Genomic DNA, 20,928 nt, shown 5'->3' with positions numbered 1-20,928 from the left:
TATCACAATCCAACTGCTCTCTCAATTGTCACTTCTCCTTGTCATGTCCCAGCTCTTACTTCATTTTGTGTGTTGCTCCAGATTCATAATCAGAATTAGGTTTATTTTCACTCAGTTATGCCAGGAAATCTGCTATTTTGCATCATCAATACACTATATGACATGAAATTTACTAAGGCCACAGAGAGTCGTGAATGTGCCTCAGTGCACCACGGGTAGAGTGTTGTCAGAGGAGATCAGCTTCCATCATCAGGGCCCCCACCACCCAGGTAATGCTCTCTTGTCGCTGCAGCCTTCAGAAAGAAGATACATAGGCCTCAGGATACACACCAACAGGTTCAGGATTAGTTATTACCCCTTAAGCATCAGGCTTTTGAACCAGAGGGGATAACTTTACACTATTTCCCTTGCCCAATCGCTGAACTGTTCCCACAACTATAGACTCATTTTCAAGAACTTTTCATTTCATGTTCTCAATATCTATTTCTTATTTATTTAGTATTATTATTTCTGGGTTTTTTTTCTTTAGTATTTACATAGTTTGCTGTCTTTTGCATTCTGTTGGGTGCAGTCTTCCATTGACTCTATTATGCTTATTGGATTTACTGAGTATGCCCACAAGAAAATGAATGTCCCCTTGTAAATGGTACATTACTTTGATAATAAATTTACTTTGAACTTTGAAATAAATAGTTAAGTAAATGAATGGTGCCAAAAAAGAGTAACAAGGTAACGTTCATGAGTTTGTGAGTCACTCAGAAATGTTTTGGCAGAGGGGAAGAAGTAGTTCCTTTAACATTGAGTGTAGGACTTCAGGCTCCTGTACCTCCCTCTCCTGAATGGTAGTAGTGAGAAGAGGACATGTCCTGGATGTTCACAGTCCTTGATGATGGATGCTGCCTTCTCGAGGCACTATCCCTTGAAAATGTCCTCAATGCAGGAAGAGCCGGGAAGAGTACAGATAATGTTTCGGACCAAAACATCGACGGTACTCTTTTCCATTGATGCTGCCTGGCCTGCTGAGTTCCTCCACCATTTTGTGTGTGCTGCTAGGATTTCCAACATCTGCAGATTTTCTCCTGTTTGTGATTATATCAACGGGTTTGCCCAGGAATGATCCTCTGAGATGTCGATGCCCAATATCTACAGGCTTTCATGTTGTTGATAACTTTCTGTAGCAAATTTGACCGACAGCTAATGCAGAATGAAAACCATCTTGAGGTTAAGGTCACGACACGTTTTGTGTTAAACAGTGGAGTGGTGCACAACACTCTTTAAGTTGCCTTGATTTGCAATACATTATCACAAATCATAAGACCATAAGACCAGAAAATATAGGAGCTGAATTAGGCCATTTTGCCCCTCAAGTCTGTTCCACCATTTCATCATGGCTGTTCAAATTCTACTCACAACCCCAATATCCTGTTTTCTCCCCAGAACCCTCCAAGCTCTGGCCAAATAAAAATCTATTAACCTCTGCCTTAAATGTATATAAAGTCTTGGCCTCCACAGCTGCCTGTGGTAAAAAAAAATCCATAGATTCTCCACTCTCTTGGTGAAGAAATTCCTCCTCATCCCAGTTCTAAAGGAACGACCCTTTGTTCTGAGGCTGTGTCCTCTAATCTTAGACTCTCCCACTGATGCACCATCAATAACTCTAGGAGAATGGAAGTGAACAATAGGCTTTTATTAAAAGCGAAAAGGGAGCACTACCATGTCGAAGACTGAGGGAGGAGCAGTGCTCCAATCGCCTTTATACCGGGGTCTGTGGGAGGAGACACAGGAGCAGTCAGCAGAGGGGCGTGTCCAGACAGGTATACATAGTTTACCACATCCACCATAGGAAACATTCTCTCCACATCTACTCTATTAACGCCTTTCACCATTTGATAGGTTTTAATGAGGTCACCCCTCATTCTTCTGAATTCTAGAGAATACAGGTCTGGAGCCATCAAATGCTCTTTATATGCCAAGCATTCAATCCTGGAATCATCTCGTGATCCTCTTTTTAACCTTCTCCAGTTTCAACACAACTTTTCTAAGACAAGAGGCCCAAAACTGCTCACAGTAAGTGAGGCCTCACCAGTGCTTTATAAAGTTTCAATATTACATTCTTGCTTTTGTATTCTATTCTGCTTGAAATGAAAGCTAACTTTACAATTGCCTTCCTCACTACAGACTCAACCTACAAGTTAACCTTTAGGGAATCCTGCACAAGGAATCCCAAGTCGCTTTGCATCTAAGTTTTTTTTTGTATTTTATCTCCATTTAGAAAATAGACTACCCTTTCATTTCTTCTACCAAAGCACTTGACCATACACTTCCTGACACTGTGTTCCATCTGCCACTTCTTTGCCCATTCTTCTAGTCTATCTAAGTCCTTCTGTAGCCTCTCTACTTCGTTAAAACCTCCTGGACATCCATCTACCTTTATATCGTCTGCTAACTTTGCAACAAAGCCATTAATTCCGTCATTCAAATCACTGATGTATAACTTAAATGAATTGGTCCCTACACAGATCTCTGTGGAATGCCATTAGTCACTGGCAGCCAACCAGAAATGTTGTTATTGTTCCCACTCTTTGCTGTCTGCCAATCAGCCACTGCTTTACCCATGCAAGAATCTTTCCTGTAATACTATGGACTCGTAGCTTGTTAAGCAGCCTCATATGTGGCATCTTCTGAAAATCCAAGTGCACAACATCAGCCAATTCTCCTTTGTTTATCCTGTTTGATATTTCTTTAAGGAATTCCAATAGATTTGTCAGGCAAGATTTTCCCTTGAGGAAACCATGCTGACTGCAGCTGACTTTATCATGTGCCTCCAACTACCCTGGGACATCACTCTTAATAATCGAACCCAACATCTTCCCAACTGGCGTATAGTTTCCTTTCTTCTCTCTTCCTTCTTGAAGAGTGGAGCGACATCTGTAATTTTCCAGTCTTCCAAAACCATTTCAGAAACTAGTGATTCTTGAAAGATCATTACTAATGCCTTCACAATCTCTTCAGCTACCTCTTTCAGGACCCTGAGGTATACACCATTTGGTCCTGGTGACCTATCTACTTTCAGACCCTTCAGATTCGCAAAAAACTTCTGTCTAGAAATTGTAATTTCACACACTTCATAACCCCTGACACCTGGAACTACCACCATACGGCTAATGTCTTCAACAGTGAAAACTGATGCAAAATACTTATTCAGTTCATTCGCCATCTCCTTGTCCCCAATTATTACCTGTCCAGCATCATTTTCCATTGGTCCAATATCCACTCTCGCCTCTCTTTTACACTTTATGTTTTTGAAGATGGTTTTGGTATCTTCTTTAATATTATTAATTAGCTTACTTTTGCATTCCATTCTTACCTCTTGAAACAATTTTTTTTAGTTGCCTTCTGGTTGGTTTTTAAAAGCTTCCCAATCCTCTAACTTCCCACTAATTTCACTCTTATTATATGCCCTCTCTTTGGCTTTGATGTTGGCTTTCACCTCTCTTGTTAGCCACAGTTGTGTCATCTTGCCTTTAGAATACATTTTTTGGGGATGTATATATCCTCTACCTTCTGAATTGCTTCCAGAAATTCCAGCCACTGATGCTTTGCCAGTGTTCTTTTCCAATCAATTCTGTCCACTCATTACTCATGGCTGTGTAATTCTCTATACTCTATTGTAATGCTGATACATCTGATTTTAGCTTCTCCTTCTCAAATTTGAGGGTGAGTTCAATCATAACCCCTAAGGTTTCTTTCATCTTCAGCTCTCTAATCAATTCTGGCTCATTGCACAACATCCAGTCCAGAATGGCTGATTCCCTAGTGAGCTCAACCATAAGCTGCTCTAATAAAGCTACCTTGTAGGCATTCTAGAAATTCACCCTCTTGGAGTCCAACACCAACCAGTTTTCCCCAATCTCGCATATTGAAATCTCTCATGACTATTGTAGCATTGCCCTTTTGGCATGCATTTTCTATCTCCTGTTGTAATTTGTAGACCACGTCCTTTACTACTGTTAGATAGAACTTCCATCAGGGTCTTTTTAACCTTACAGTTCCTTTGCTCTATCCACAATGATTCAACACCTTCTGGCCCAGTGTCACTTCTGACGATCTGATTTCCTATTTTACCAACAGAGCAACACCACCCCCTCTGTCCTTCCTACCTTTCCTTTTGATACAATGTATATCCTTGGACATAAGCTCCCAACTAATATTGTCTTTCAGCCATGTTTCAGCGAGCTCTACACAATCATACCTGCCAATCAACAACTGCACTACAATATCTTATTCCGTATACTGTGTGCATTCAAGTATAACACCTTCTGTCCTGTATTCACCCTTTTACATCACAACTCATCTTGTTGACTGCAATTCTGCCCTGTCAACAGCCGCTCCTTACTATAGATTGCCTCTGTTTGTAAACCAGCTACCTCATCATCAGTACTATCATCCATCTTTCCATCAATACTTACTGCATTGAAATATAGGCAGCTCAGGACATTGGTCACACCATGCTGAACCTGTTGATTCCTAACTTTCTCTGAGGTCTGTCTCCACAGCCTCTCCACTAACAGTTCTGGTACTCTGGTTCCCATTCCCTTGCAACTCTAGTTCAAACCCCACCATAAAGCATTAACAGACCTTCCTGCAACAATATTAGTCCCCCTCCAGTTCAGGTACAAGCCATCTCTTCCGATAAGGTTCCACTTCCCCCGGAAGAGAGCCGAGTTATTCAAAAATCTTATGCCTTCACCTCTACACCAACTCCTTAGTCACAGTTTAAACTGAATAATCTTCCTAGTTCTAGCCTCACGAGCATGTGGCCTGGTTGGCAATCCTGCAATCACTGCCCTGGAAGTCCTGCCCTTTAACTGAGCACCTAACTCCCTGAGCTCCCTGTGCAGAACTTGTCCTACCCATATCATTGGTACTTACCTGGACCATGACCTCTGGCTATTCACACTGCCACTTAAGAATGCTAAGGACTCAGTCTGAGCTGTCCCGGGCTCTGGCACCCAGGAAGTAACATACCATCTAGGAATTTCATTCTTATCCACATATCCACCTGTCTGTTCTCCTAACTAAAGAATCCCCTATCACCACTGTGTACCTCTTCTTGCTCCCTTCCCTTTTGAATCACACTCAGGACAGAGACCTGACCAATGTGACTCAACTGACACCCCCCCCCCCCCAATAAAACCCTAAATTAAAGTGTGTAATATTTATCTAATCACAAACAAGAGAAAATCTGCAGATGCTGGAAATCCAAGTAAAACACACACACACACACACACACCCTCCCAAGAGCCAGGCATCATCTATGGAAAACAGCACAGTCAATGTTTCAGTCCGAGACCCTTCAGCAGGACTGGAGGAAAAAAGATAGAGGTAAAATTTGGACTTCATCATTAGTTTAAAAAAATCCCGCCAAGGAAAAATTAATGACTATCTCATATTACAAATTGTTGTTTGCTTTTAATATATTATCTAATTAAGCTTTAATAATCATTTTGTTATCCAGTCTCATGTGGTAAACATGAATACCCAATTGCAATTGACAGTAGTTTGGATCGGGAACATTAAAGCTATTACTATTAGAGTGTGAAGAGTTTTAATATGATTTAAAAGGCTCTAATTGAATGTTTTCAGGTGTTGGGCTGGTGTTAATGTGCCTCCTGTAGAAATGATTCAATAGTTTTAAATAACCAAGGACATTGTTGAATAAGTTAAGTGTTGTTTTGAAAATGTTTTCCTATTTTCTATATTTCTGCTTTGGAAGAGTAGATTCCTTTTTTTACAAGCAATTGCACACCCTTGTGAATTTAATTTGTCCTTTATGATCTTTTCCTGTTTGTGGATTCAAGAACACTTCATCATATTTCAACAACACTAATCTTATTTAAACATCTAGGGCAGGGGTTCACAACCTTTCTTTATGCTGCAGACCAATACTATTAAACAAAAGGGTCTGTGGACCCCACGTTGGGAAACTGTGATCTAGGGGTTTGAAATTCATCTATTGCCACATGTGCCAAATTCATGGTCAATGCACAGGCTTCTGGAGTCTACTCCATGTTCTTTCAGTCCATACAAATAAGGTAAATTTCTTCCCCCGGTTTGCATTACCCCTCATCTATATAATTTGAGTACCAGCTGTCAAATTGCAGTAATATAATTTCCTATTGGGAATCCTGAAGGGAACTATTGGTGCTGATTAGTACTTTTAGTGGCCATGCAACTTCAGCATTCATTACATAACTGTGTCCCTTTCCAACCATCCGAGGGCATTCTGCGCATTTTATGAACAGAAGGGCGATGGGATGACATCACCCACCCCAGCAATCTCTAATGCACCTGTAGTCACTTATATTGTCTCATGGCCTTACTTCTTCCCATTTATAAAACTAAATTCCACTCCACAATGTTCTTTAAACTCTAATTTCTTATTTTAGCTTTCAGCATTCAAAGCCAGCCACCCAATGATTTCCCATTGCAAACCTCTCTGCCTTTTAGAACATAGAACATAAAACATTACACAACAGTGCAGGCCTTTCAGCCCACAATGTGGTGCTGACTTTTTAACTTTTTAAAAAATCAATCTAACGCTTTGTTCCTAAATAATCCCCCATTTTTCAATCACCCATGTGCCTCTCTAAGAGATTCTTAAATGCCCCTAATGTAATACCATCCAGTGCCACCCCTAGCAGGGCATTCCACACACCTTGCACTCTCTGTAAAAAAATGGCGCTGACATACCCCAAATACTTCTCCCCAATCACCTTAAAATTATGCCCACTTATATTAGTTATTTCCACTCTGAGAAAGAAGCCTCTGTCTATTCACTCTAGCTGAGCCTTTCATAACTTTATACACCTCCATCGTCACCCCTCATCCTCCTTTGCACCAAAGAGCCTTATCTCGCTCAACCTATCTTCATAGAGATGGCCTCTAGTTTTCAGCTCCCTGCCTTTCCTCCTTTAATCGCAATCCAATTCACTGATCAAGCTTTGAACTTCTCTCAGTGCCCCCCTCCTTTGTTGCCACTCAATTATTTCATGATTTATGAATCGTTTGATTCACTTTGTTGCATTAAGCACGATCTATAAAGGAGAATTTTATTACTGAAATTGCAGACAGAATAAAACTGGCCAGCAGAAGTGTCTGTTCCTGGAACAGTCATCACTTGTCAATTTCCTTGCAGTATGCAACAAGAATAAGAACATAAGAGTTTGGATAGATATACAGCAAGAAGAATCTATCCAATTCACAAAGCTTTATTTGGTTCCAGGCAGGCCTGGTGCACACAAGTCTTTCCTGTTCCCAGAAGACTTGGATTTATTTATATATTTGGCATGTATGCATCTTACCATTAGTTTAGATTGGCCAACAGCAGTGGAAGTAATGTCAGTCAGTAAATTCCAAGTTATTGAATTCTTCTGTCCTTCATTCTAATATTCTTTTATCTTTTTCCATTATATTGCATTCAGCATATCACTTTTGAATGGTACGTAGAGAGGGCTTTGGTCCAAAACATCAGCTCTTTATTCCTCTCCAGAGATGCTGAGTTTCGCCAGCATTTTGTACGTGCTTCTCTGGGGTTCAAGCATTTAACTAACCTCATGTTGCAAAATATCTGTGTATGTACTTCTCTTAAAATATATGGTTAGTGAGACAAATGTGGATAAAAATCATTGTTCTTTGCAATGTATTGACCTTTGAAGTTGAGTTGCATAACCTGCAGTTAGATTCTGGTGTGATTCTATATTTGATTCTGAAATTTACAATTGTGTGGCTTGCTAGTTTGCATCTTGATGTTCAATTGAAGAAGTGATGAAATCCTCTCTGCTTTTTCAGGGAAAGTTGTGGATCAGTTGTTGTCTTTTCCCTAGAAATATGGTAATTGGTTCGTGGCACGAAAGAAGCTCAGTCTGCTTGATTTCAACAGCTTGCATGTAATGATATGAGCTCTAAGTTGTACTGAACATCTTTAAAAGAAGCTACTTTTTATTAGCATTACAATTGATAATTATCAACCTAAAGATTAAAAGTTAAAATCATACAGAATGATGGTTTTTAATAGAAATGTATTTTTATATTTTTATTTTTTTCATTTCTCAGCACCTAGATAATAACTAGCAATGCCATCATTTATCCTGCATCCATAATAGCCCTTGAGAAGCTGATTAACCTCGCTATATAATAGCACTGTAGAAACATCTGGTGTAAAGAGTTCTTGGACCTTGAGACAATGATGACAAAGACCAGTGAGTTAGTTCCAAGTCAGGATGATGTGTGATTTAGCAAGGTCCCTACAGAAACTATCTTTCCTTGTTCTTAGCAGTTGAGATGATGGATTTGAAAGGCTCCAGCAGAGTAGTCTCTGCATTCTGAAAATGGTGCGCACGTTAGCCGCTGTCCACTGGTGGTGGAGGGAATTAATGTTTAGGATGTTTGTTCAGATACAAATCAAGGGGGTGCTTTGTCCTGGATGGTGTGTCATTTCTTGAAAGTTACTGGAGTTGTATTTACCCAAGAATATAGAAGGTATTCAATCATAATCCTGACATGCTCCTTGTAAATGGTGGAAAGGGGCTATATAGCTCATTGAGTCTATGGTGGCTCTCAAGTATTCCCATTCAAGATACTTCTGTCACTAACATTCCCAGTGATTTATGCACCTTATCTTTTCATCAACTCCTCTCTTTGCCTACCCCTCAATATTTTGCCGCTATTTACCAACACAATAGAGACAATTTTCAGTGGTCAATTAAGCTAGAATTGGCACGTCTTTGGGGTATGGATGAAAACCAGAACCCCCAGACGAAAGCCATGCGGCCACGGAAGATCATGCAAGTGAAAGACTGATAACACCAGGGCGGGTTCACGATGCAAGATTCAAGTATATTTGCTGCATGACCATAAAAACCTGCAGCAAAGTGCATTAAATGACCACCACATCCGAGTGTGCTGGGGGCAATCTGCAGGTGTTGCCACCCATTCCGGTGCCAACATAACATGCCCACAATGCTTAGCAGAACATTTTTGACCACAACAAGCAACAGTAAAGCAAGTCACTTCCCCCTCCCACCCACACACATACACAGTCCCATAAACCCAAGAGAAGGCTCCATTCTCCAGTGTCCAGCAGACTAGGATTGAACCTGGATCACTAGAGCTGAGAGGCAAAATGTCTAACTGTACCATGATGAAGCCGAAATCATATTCGCTCTCCACTAGCTAGTCTCTGACTTGCTCATTGCAGTGTAATGATAACCCCAGGATATTTCTTCTGGGGCAATTGGCAAGGGTAACATTATTGAATTTCAAGAGTTGGTGATTTATAGATGCCTTTTTGGATATAATCATTGTCTAGTACATTTGTAGCTCAAATGTTACTCACCACTTATCAATCCATGTTTGAATGCTTTACTGGCTTTGCTGAATACAGGCGTGAAGTGTTTCTTTTGATGAAGGGTTGTGATTTACAATGGATTCATAACAAGCTGCAAAATTTGGAAATAACAGTGAAAAAAAATCCTTCAGAGGACGTAAGAGGGGCTAAGGGAGTTTGAACATTTATTCAAAGTTCAAAGTAGATTTATTACCAATATATGTGCATGAAAAATTACACACAATCAATGTGCAAAAGAAGAGAAATAGTACAAATACAATAAATAATTACAATAAATACTTAAGTAAATAAATAATACTGAGAATGTGAGCTTAGTCCTTGAAAGTGAATCCATGGGCTGTGAAATCAATTCAGTGTCAGGGTGAGTGAAGTTATCTATATATATATATATATATATATATATATAGATAACAATCACAGCACGGAAACAGGCCATCTCGACCCTTCTAGTCCGTGCCGAACGTTTACTCTCACCTAGTTCCACCGACCTGCACTCAGCCTATAACCCTCCATTCCTTTCCTGTCCATATTCCTATCCAATTTTTTTTTAAATGACAATATCGAACCTGCCTCTACCACTTTTACTGGAAGCTCTTTCCACACAGCTACCACACTCCGAGTAAAGAAGCTTCCTCTTGTGTTACCCCTAAATTTTTGTCCCTTAATGCTGATTCAGGAGCCTAATGGCTGAAGGGAAATTATGGTTCCTAAACCTGGTGGTGTGGGACCTTAGGCTGCTGTATCTCCTTAATGGAAGCAGCAAGAAGTGAGCGTGGCCTGGATGGTGGCAGTACTTGATGATGTAGCAGCGCTCTTTGTAGATGTGCTCAATAGTGGGGAGGGATTTTCCTGTAATGGACTGGATCATATCCTCTACTTCTTGTGGACATTCTTAATCTTGGGCATTGGCATTTCTATTCCAGGTCATGATGCAACCAGTCAGGGCACATTCCACTGTGTATCTATACAACTTTTTCAAGGTGTTAGATGACATGCCGACTCAGCGAAGAAAATAGAAGCACTGACGTACCTCCTTTGTAATGACGCATGCCGGTCTCAGGACAGATCTCCTGAAATGAGTGCACTGCATTAATAAGCCAATGGGCAAGGAAAGGGCAGTGAAATGATGCATGAGAATTGCGACCAAGAAGACAGAGACCATTGCTGAATGAGGGCCTTGCATGTGACTTCACTGAAGAAAACTACATTACTAATAAGGTAAATGTAAATGCAGAAGCAATACTTTAATGGATAAAATAGATAAAGATGAAATACCTACTAAGTTGATTTTATTCAAAGCATATCCATAGTCCAAATTGAAGGTAAGGTTGTGTGTCTTTAACAAGTGGTGGCTTCACTCCTCCAACCTTTCTGATTGAAGCCTTTGGTTTTGGAAGTCCAGTGTGAAATGAGAAATATTTGTTAAAGTACCACATTATATATATTTGTCAGCAAATTAAAGTCTCCGGTTGAAGGGAAAGAAGCATAATAATAATTTACAAATGGACAAAAAGCAGAAAAAAATGTTGGTTAATAGTTGACCTTGGACTGAAGGAGCTTGCGCATTGGTGTCCTGCAAATGCTGGTCTTTTCTCCACTGCTTAGTCTGATACATGCTCATGACCTGAACATATAGATCAAGTTTTACCTGAAATGGTTAATTGATGGGCAAACAGGAGGATAAACAGAGGGCATAGACTGGCAGAAAAAATATTTTAATTTATGATTTTAATTTACTGATAGATGTCATATTTGTAATTCTGGTAACAAAAATTCCCTCCCCTCCCTTCCTCTTCTATTCTGTACTCTGGCCTCATACCTCTTCCCAGCTGCCTATCACCTCCCTGAATCCTCTCCTCCTTCTTTTTCTCCTGTGTTCCACTCTCCTCTCCTATCACATTCCTTCCTCCCAAGTCCCTTATCTTTCCTGTCCTTCTGGCTTCACCTATCATCTTACAGCTATCTCCATTCCCCTCCTCCCACATTTTTTATTCTGTCATTTCCCCCCGTCCTTTCCAGTCCAGAAGAAGGATCTTGGCCCAAAACGTTGACTGTTTGTTCATTTCCATGGATGCTGCCTGATCTGCTGAGTTTTTCTGTGCTGATTTGGATTTCCAGCATCTGCAGACTTCCTTGAGTTTATGTTTATTTATAATATTTTGCACTGCAGCAGCAGAAAGCTAATTTTCATGACATTTATACCCTGAGTATGTGTGGCTATGACAATGTACTTGAACTTGAAATACAGAAAAGGCAAATAACTAAGCATAAAAGTGCTTGAGCAGTAGGTAAAAACAATATTTAATAAATGAACTGAAGACTGGAGCAGAGAGATGGTTTTGTGGAGACCGGAAAGTAAATTGTTCATCTGTGAGCAGAAAAGATTAAAAAGGTATTTAATTTCAAAATCATGAATACTTTTATAAATAGGGCAAATGGATTCAATGAATTCTTGATGTGCAGTAAAATACTACAGAAATATACATAGGGATTGGAAAAACCTACTGAAGAATTGAGACTAATTGTATGGCTCAATCAAAGAATCAGCAGAGTTATGCTGGGGTAAATGATCTCTCTCAGAGCTATAACATTTTGATTCAATTATTCTATTATTAAGAAGATGACTGTTCAATAAAGGAGCAAGTAGTTTTCAATTCAAAAAGCAATCAGGGTAAATTATTCTATTAGATGTGGCTGGGAAATTCTCAATTTTAAACTCTGAAGAGAAAATGGGGCAAAAGGAGATGTTTTGATCTCACTTCTCATAATAATTTTTTTCTTTTATTTAATCATTTCTAAGTGGCATAGGCCTCACAGATAAGGAATTTTACTGCCTGTCCACAACCACATTGAAGAAGTCGAGGCTCCTTCTTGAAACACTGTAGTGTTTCTGATGAGCTTACTTTATAAAATGTTTGGATAAAATATACCATAGTTTGAACCCAGGAAACTACAAGTGAAAGTGGTCCTATACAGCCACTACAATCATCCCCTTTATTAACAAAGATTGTATATGCTGAGTCAGAAGGAAAATCAAATTTATATTGTTCCATGCCCTAGGGGAAATTATGATTGAATCAGACTTATGAAGGTGATTCACTCCATTCATGTTGATATAATTATGATAGACTGGGTTAAATTTGCCGCTTATGATAGGCAACAGTTTGAACCTTTTCGGAAGCTGGGTTTAAATGAATACAAGCAAATATTGTTACAACCTGCAGATGCTGGAAATCCAAAGCAACGCACACAAAATTCTGGAGCAACTCAGCAGGTCAGGCAGCATCTATGGCAAAGAGTAACAGCCGGCGTTTCGGGGCATCGGGACTGGAAAAAAGGATGAGAAATCAGAATAAGAAGGTGGGGGTAGGGAGGAGAGGAAGGTGGTAGGTGATAGGTGAAACTGGGAGAGGGAGTGAAGTAACGAGCTGGGAAGTTGATTGGTGAAAGACATAAATGGCGAGGGAATGGGGAATCTGTTGGGAGAGTAGAAGACCATGAAGAAATGGAAGGAGGAGGAGCACCGGGGGAGGTGATGGGCAGGGGAGAAGATAAGGTGAGAGAGGGTAACGAGAATGGGTAATGGTGAGGCGGGGTGGGCGATTACCAGAAGTTAGAGGAATCGATGTTTATGCCATCAGGTTGGAGGCTACCCAGATGGAATATAAGGTGTTGCTCCTCCAACTTGAGTGTGGCCTCACCGCAGCAGTAGAGGAGGCCATGGATGAACATGTTGGAATGAGAATGTGAAGCAGAATTGAACTGGGTAGCCTCTGGGAGATCCCGCTTTTTCTGGCAGACAGAGCGTATGTGCTCTGCCAATCTGTCGGGTCTCACTGATCTACAGGAGCCCTCTCCAGGAGCACCAGATGCAATCGATGATGCCAACAGACTCACAGGTGAAGCTTCACCTTACCTTGAAGAACTCTTTGGGGTCCTGAATGGTAGGGAGGGAGGAGGTGCAAGGGCAGGCGTAGCACTTGTTCTGTTTGCAAGGATAAATACCAAAAGAGGGATCAGTGGGGAGGGACAAGTGGGCAAGGGAGTCGTCTAGGGATGAATCCCTGTAGAAAGCAGAAAGTGGCAGAGGAGGAAATGATATGGTTGGTGGCCAGATCCCATTGGAGATGGCAGGGGTTATGGAGAATCATGTGCTGGATGCGGAGGCTAGTGGGGTGGTGGGTGAGGACAAAATGAACCCTATCCCTGGTGTGTAAATATTGTTGATAGTTGAATGTTTCTTCTGCAATTGTATATAAATTCAAAGCCTTATTCAACCAGTAATTGCACTGAAAAGTCTCTGCAACAAATCAGGCATTATGACCTTTAGAGAAACAGACCTTTCAGGCCATCAAATTCATGCTAAACATCAACCATTCATTTATACCATTCCTGCAGTAATCTCTTTTTCCCCATTCCTATCAACTACCCTAGAACCTAACACTAATTTACTATTGCTGTTTAACCTAAACTAATGATCACTCAACCTGAGCACGTCTGTAGGCTGTGAGAGAAAATGGGAGTACCCAGAGGAAACACATGCAGTCACAGGAAGAATATTAAATTCAGCCTGTATCACAGTAGCCTGAGTTGCAGTGCCACTGTGTTTGAAATGCCAGATATTCTCAAGTGAGATTTAATTTTTTATGAGAGAAAATTTGGAGGAAAAGCTTCAGCGGATTAATTGCAAGGAGGAGTAATGCAGAAATGTTTAAAACAGTCCAATTAAGTGTTTTTCTCAAACTTGTATAAAAGCATAATTATATATGCTATAAGTTAAGACCATAAAGAAAGAAAGGGATCACTGATTGATGGTGATGTCCCATTGATAGCGAATCCCAGGGACCAGTCACAGCACACTGCAGGAAAAAAAGACACTGTTTTCATATACATGAGGAAGTCTGCAGTTACTGGAAATCCAAAACAACACACACAAAAAGCTGAGGGAACTCAGCAGGTGAGGCAGCATCTATGGAAATGAATACACAGTTATTTTCATACAATATTTTTTTGTGTCACATGCTCAAGACACTTACTGTATACTGTAGCTTTGGACTCAAACAGATTTATTATTTGAGCTACTTATTTATTATCCTTCATTCAGCAAGAAAGATTTCCATTAACACTAATCTTTATCCCTATCTCTAATAGAACTGGTTTCTTCTCAGAATGGACTTTTCCTTTGTGCAATAATTATCTTTACATAGGTCATGAGGTAAATTTTAGATGCATCACAAGTTCATACTAACACCAGCACAGCAAATTATTTAGTCCTGTCAATAATCTTTGATGCTTTTTCTGAGATATTTATTATTCATTATACCCTATGTGTTTAGGACAGCAACAATGCTGTTCTACATCTGTTTGTTCCTGTAATGGTTCTCCAGCTGTGCCCCAGATGATTCAGGTCAGCTTCCAAAAACCTTCGTTGGGTTGTTTTTGAAGGTCTCAATTTTGTTTTATTTTTCAGGTATCCAGCTTGTTACTATTTTAGCAAAGGCAACAGGTTCCACCCAAAGTCCAAGGCCAACCCATCTCCAACACTTTCTGGTAATCTTGGCTGAACTATATAAGTGGATCCGGGTTTGAGTCCATTCTCAGTCAAAAGATAAAGGGTAGTTTGCATGAAGGGAATATAGTTTACTCATGTCATAGCATTCTGTGCTGTTTGGTAATACTGCTATTAGGAGTTTGGTTTTAGGAATGTATTTTGAAGACTCACAGATGATAATCTGAAGGTATCCTTGGCTTTATGATTCTATTCTAGGTATTTTAGCCTCTGTTTCAGCACTAGGGAGAATGTGTTTTTGTCTATCTGCCAAAGGGATATTGAGGCAAAGTTAACGTTCACAATTTCTGAAGCTGAAGTTAATTTTCAGTCCAATTTTTGGCTGAATGAATTGACTTTTTTTTTGTCTTCCATGAGGAGTTTGATAGATGACTGGAGAAAATGATCATCTACAAGCTCAAGATCTTCAAAGTATAAGGGGATGTCTATCCAATGCTTCTTGTACTGTTTGCTGCTGGGCACTAAAGTATTGAAGGGAATTGTATACACAGCACACCAGAAACAATGTGGAATGAAAAACTGCAGCTTAAATGTATGATGTTGTTGATGGAGATGGATTTCACATTGAATATGCCCACAACTGGTCCATGAATTCTCTGAAAAGCTTCAAAGTACCATTCCAAACATCATTCTAATATATTTTGCAGTACAAAGAATATGTCTATCAATCCTAAAACAAAATACCATAAAAACTGGGTTGTTTTTCTCTGACAACACTTTTATCTGTCTCTTGAAAATAGACTGTGACCTTACTAGACACTCACTTGGCATAGGCAATGGCAAACTTTGGTGTTCTCACTGTGATGTCATTATTCCTCTTAGCCTATTTCTTAATCCAGCTCCCAAATCAAAATGGCAAGGAGCTAGGATAGATGTTCTCAGCGAGGCATTTATGTACAAATCAGCATTCAACTTGTTTTTAGCAATGACTTTTCCCATTTTTTGAGGGTTTTCTAGCCTGGGTTATCTCTTAATCTGTGTAGATATTAAATCCATTTGTTTAGCACTTATTCAATACTCCATCAGGTGCATTTATTTTTCTATCACTGCTGTCAGTAGGTGACCTTGTTTGTCACTACTGAATGTACCTGCAGATCTTTGCCACTTTCTGCCAATAATCTATGTTCCTTTACGGATGACCTCTTTCTTATTATGAGCAGCTACACCCTCTTTTGGTATTGCCACATAAGAGGTTCTAACATTTTCAGGTGATAACGTGGGCTTCCTCTGGGTGCTCCGGTTTCCTACCACATTCCAAAGACATATGGTTGGGGTTAGTGAGTTGTGGGTGCGCTATACTGGCATGGGAAAAGTGGCAATAATTACGGGCTGCTCAGATTATTCCTCACTGATTTAATTTTACATAAATAATGTATGTTTTGTTGCGCATGTGACAAATGCAGCTAAACTTTATCTTTAACATTTTAAAATTATCAGCATGCAGCGCTCAATCAGGGTGGACGCTGCTTAATCTTTTCAGCGTGGCGCTCACAAGCTTCCTGCTGCCAGGCTTTGACTCAGCCATGCATTGATTCATCCTCTTCATTGAAAGGATGGCAAAAATCCCGGTCCATCAGCCCAGTTCAGCAGGGTTTCTCCCAAGGCATTTCTTAGTCTTCTCGATTGTGTCAATCAACTCTCGCTGGCAGCCAAGGTGCATACACATTGGCATTTCATCTCTGCTCTGACTTAAATTAGCTTTCCTGCTTCATATATTGTTCCCGTGTTCAAAACTAACATTGGTTTCTGCCTCAGTGTTGAGCACATCAGTCTTCATGTAAGTGACATCGCTTCAACTTTCACTACTGGCAATCATTTGACTGATTGACTGCTGAGGACCATTAGACAAAGTGGCAGTTTATTTCCCCTCTGTGGCTTTCATAATGTATTTTGTCACATTTTGTTGTTAGCTGCACAGACTAATACATGTATTAGGAAAACCCTGTGTAAGCTGAGAAAGGAATGCATCAACTCTCTCGCCCCTGCTTCATCTGTGGAAGATTCTTAAGCTCAAGAGATTTCTGCAGATGATATAAATCCAGAGCAACACACACAAAGTGCTGAAGGAATTCAGCAGGTCAGGCAGTATTAGACAAGAAGACCAGGAGCAGAATTACCCTGCTCTGCATTTCATCATGGCTGATCACAGCCCCAATCTCCTACCTTCTTCCTGTATCCCTTCATGCCCTGACCACTTAAGTATCTATCAACCTCATAACGACTTGACTTCTACAGCTGCCTGTGGCAATGAATTCCACAGATTCACTCTCTGCCTTATGAAATTGCTCCATATCTCCATTCTAAAAGGATGCCCCTCTCTTCTGAAGCTGTGTCCTCTGGTCTTAGTTCCTCCCACCACAGGAAACATTCTCTCCACATCTGTTCTATCAAGGCCTTTCACCATTCAATTAGTTTCAATTACATCACCCCTTATTCTTCTGAACTAAAGGCCCAGAGCCAACAAACGCTCTTCAGATGACATGCCATTCAATCTTCGACCTCCCCAGTTTCCGAATGTCCTTTCTAAGATAAGGGGTCCAAAATGCACACAATACTCCAAGTGAGACCCCACCAGTGCTTATAAAGTGCCAACATTACACCCTTGCTTTAATATTCTAGTCCTCTTGAAATCAATGCTAACATCATATTGGCCTCCTCACCACAGAGTCAACCTGCAAATTAATCTTTGGTGAATCCTGTGCAAGGACTCCCAAGTCCCTTTGTGCCTCAATTTTTTTGTATTTTCACTCCATTTAGAAAATATCTACCCTTTTATTTCTTCTATCAAAGTGCATGACCATTCACTTCCCTCTCTTCTGTAGCCTCTCTACTTCCTCAAAACTACCCACCCCTCCACCTATCTTTGAATCATCTGCAAACTATGCAACATAGCCATCAGTTTTGTCATTAAAATCACTGACATATAACATAAAAACGAATTGGTCCCAACATAGACCTCTGTGGAACACACGAGTCATTGACAGCCAACCAGAAAAAGTTCCTTTTATTCCCACTCTTTGCCTCCTGCCAATCAGTCACTGCTTTATCCATGCTAGAATCCGTCCTGTTATACTATGGTCTTATAACTTATTAAGTAACTTATTTGGCACCTTATCAAAAGCTTTCTGAAAATCCAAGTACACAACATTAACCAATTCTTCTTTGTCTATCCTGTATGTTTTTTCTTTAAAGCATTGTAACAGTTTTCTCAGGCACCATTTTCCCTTGAAGAAACTGTACTGACAACAGCCTATTCTATCAAGTGCATCCCAGTATCCCAAAACTGCATTCTTAACAATTTACACCAACATCTTCTCAACCAATGAAGTCAGACTAACTGGTTTATAAGTTATTTTCTTCTGCCTCTCTCCCTTCTTGAAGATTGCAGTGACATTTGCAATTACCCGAATGTAGTACCTAGAATCACTGAAAAGGAACAAACAGCTGATGTTTCAGACAAAGACCCTCTATCGGGAGTGGAAAGGAAAGGGGAAGAAGCCAATGAAAAAAGGTGGGGGAGAGGAAGGAGTACAAAGTGGTGGCTGAGAGGTGAAACCTGATAAGTGGGGGACGGGGATTGAGGTAAGGAGCTAGGAAGTGATAGGAGGAGGAGGTGAGGGCTGAAGAAGAAAGAATTTAATAGGACAGGAGAGTGGACCCTAGGAGAAAAGGAAGGAGGAGGGGCACCAGAACGAGATGATCGACAGGTGAGGAAAAGAGAAAGGGTAAGAGTGGAGCCAAAATGGGAAGTGGAACAAGAGAGAAGGGAGAGAAATTAGTGGTGGTGGCATCCGTCGGTCTCGAGAGACCATGGATCTGCACCTGTAGTTTCCAGGGTGCAGGCCTGGGCAGGGTTGTATGGGAGACCAGCAGTTGCCCAAGCTGCAGGCTTTCCCCTCTCCACTCCACCGATGTTGTCCAAGGGAAGGGCACTAGGACCCATGCAGCTTGGCACCGGTGACGTCGCAGAGCAATGTGTTGTTAAGTGCCTTGCTCAAGGACACAAACAAGCTGCCTCAGCTGAAGCTCAAACCAGTGACCTTCAGGTTACTAGTCTGATGCCTTGCCCACTAGGCCACGCGCTAACACAGACATAAATTAGTGGATGTTAGATAATTTGATGTTCATGCTATCTGGTTGGACACTGGCCAAAAGGACAATGAGGCGTTCCTCCATCCAAGTCTGGTTTACTGAGGCAGTAGAGAAGAAGATGAACAAAAAGGAAATGGGAAGTCCATTTAAAATGGGTGGCCAGAATCATCTGTGGAAGAGCTTATATTATTCTCATGAAAAGAATGTGCATTACACAACTCTGAAGCATTACTAAAAAAATACACATTTCCCATGAATAAGGTTACTCAGCATTTAAATGAAAGTACAGGGAAGTAATTATAGACAATAGACAATAGACAATAGGTGCAGAAGTAGACCATTCGGCCCCTTGAGTCTGCACCGCCATTCTGAGATCATGGCTGATCATTCACTATCAATACCCAGTCCCTGCCTTGTCCCCATATCCCTTGATTCCCCTATCCATCAGATATCTATCCAGCACCTTCTTGAAAGCATCCAGAGAATTGGCCTCCACCGTCTTCCGAGGCAGTGCATTCCACACTTCCACAACTCTCTGGGAGAAGAAGCTCTTCCTCAACTTTGTTTTAAATAACTGACCTCTTATTCTCAATCCATGCCCTCTGGTACTGGACTCTCCCAACATCTGGAACATATTTCCTGCCTCAATCCTATCAAATCCTTTAATTATCTTAAACGTTTCAATCAGATCCCCTCTCAATCTCCTCAATTCCAGCGTGTACAAGCCCAATCTCTCCAATCTCTCTGCGTAAGACAGCCCTGCCATCCCAGGAATCAACCTAGTGAATCTACGCTGCACTTCCTCAATTGCCAGAATGTCCTTCCTTAAACCTGGAGACCAAAACTGTACACAATATTCCAGGTGTGGTCTCACCAGGGCCCTGTACAAATGCAAAAGAACATCCTTGCTCTTGTATTCAATTCCCCTTGTAACAAAGGCCAACATTCCATTTGCCCTCTTCACTGCCTGTTGCACTTGCTCATTCACCTTCATTGACTGGTGAACTAGGACTCCTAGGTCTCTTTGCATTTCTCCCTTACCTAACTCGACACCATTCAGACAATACTCTGCCCTCTTGTTCCAGCTTCCAAAGTGGATAACTTCACATTTATTCACATTGAATGACATCTGCCAAGTATCTGCCCACTCACTCAGCCTATCCAAGTCTCCCTGTATTCTCCTAACGTCCTCTTCGCATGTCACACTGCCACCCAGTTTAGTATCGTCAGCAAACTTGCTGATATAGTTTTCAATGCCCTCATCTAAATCATTGACATAAATCGTAAAGAGCTGTGGTCCTAATACAGAGCCCTGTGGTACCCCACTAGTCACCTCCAGCCAGTCTGAGAAACACCCATTCACTGCTACCCTTTGCTTTCTATCTGCCAACCAGTTTTCTATCCATGTTGAAGCCCTGCCCCCAATGCCATGAGCTCTGATGTTACTCACCAATCTCCTATGTGGCACCTTATCGAATGCCTTCTGAAAATCTAGGTAAACAACATCCACTGGCTTACCCTCGTCTAACATCCTTGTTACACCCTCAAAAAACTCCAACAGATTAGTCAAGCATGATTTGCCCTTGGTAAATCCATGCTGGCTCGGCCTAATCCTATTTCTGCCATCTAGATGTGCCACTATTTCATCCTTAATAATGGACTCAAGCATCTTCCCCACGACTGATGTTAGGCTAGTTCTCCGTTTTCTCCTTCTCTCCCTTCTTGAAAAGTGGGACAACATTAGCCACTCTCCAATCTTCAGGAACTGATCCTGAATCTAAGGAACATTGGAAAATGATTACCAATGCATCTGCAATTTCCTGAGCCACCTCTTTTAGAACCCTCGGATGCAGACGAT

General features: G+C 40.9%; 1 long non-coding RNA gene across 1 annotated transcript in view; it reads right to left on the bottom strand.

Moving 5' to 3' along the window:
- LOC132383343 (uncharacterized) overlaps window positions 1-9,488 on the bottom strand; it is a 64,383-nt gene extending 54,895 nt beyond the window's left edge. Inside the window, exon 1 of the long non-coding RNA XR_009508630.1 lies at window positions 9,398-9,488. This is a non-coding gene — a long non-coding RNA (uncharacterized LOC132383343). The remainder of the gene's footprint in view (window positions 1-9,397) is intronic.
- Window positions 9,489-20,928: the final 11,440 nt, after the last annotated feature.

This window comes from Hypanus sabinus, chromosome 30, assembly GCF_030144855.1.
Source record: "Hypanus sabinus isolate sHypSab1 chromosome 30, sHypSab1.hap1, whole genome shotgun sequence".
NCBI lineage: Eukaryota > Metazoa > Chordata > Chondrichthyes > Myliobatiformes > Dasyatidae > Hypanus > Hypanus sabinus.
This window is presented reverse-complemented; position numbering and strand designations above follow the sequence as displayed.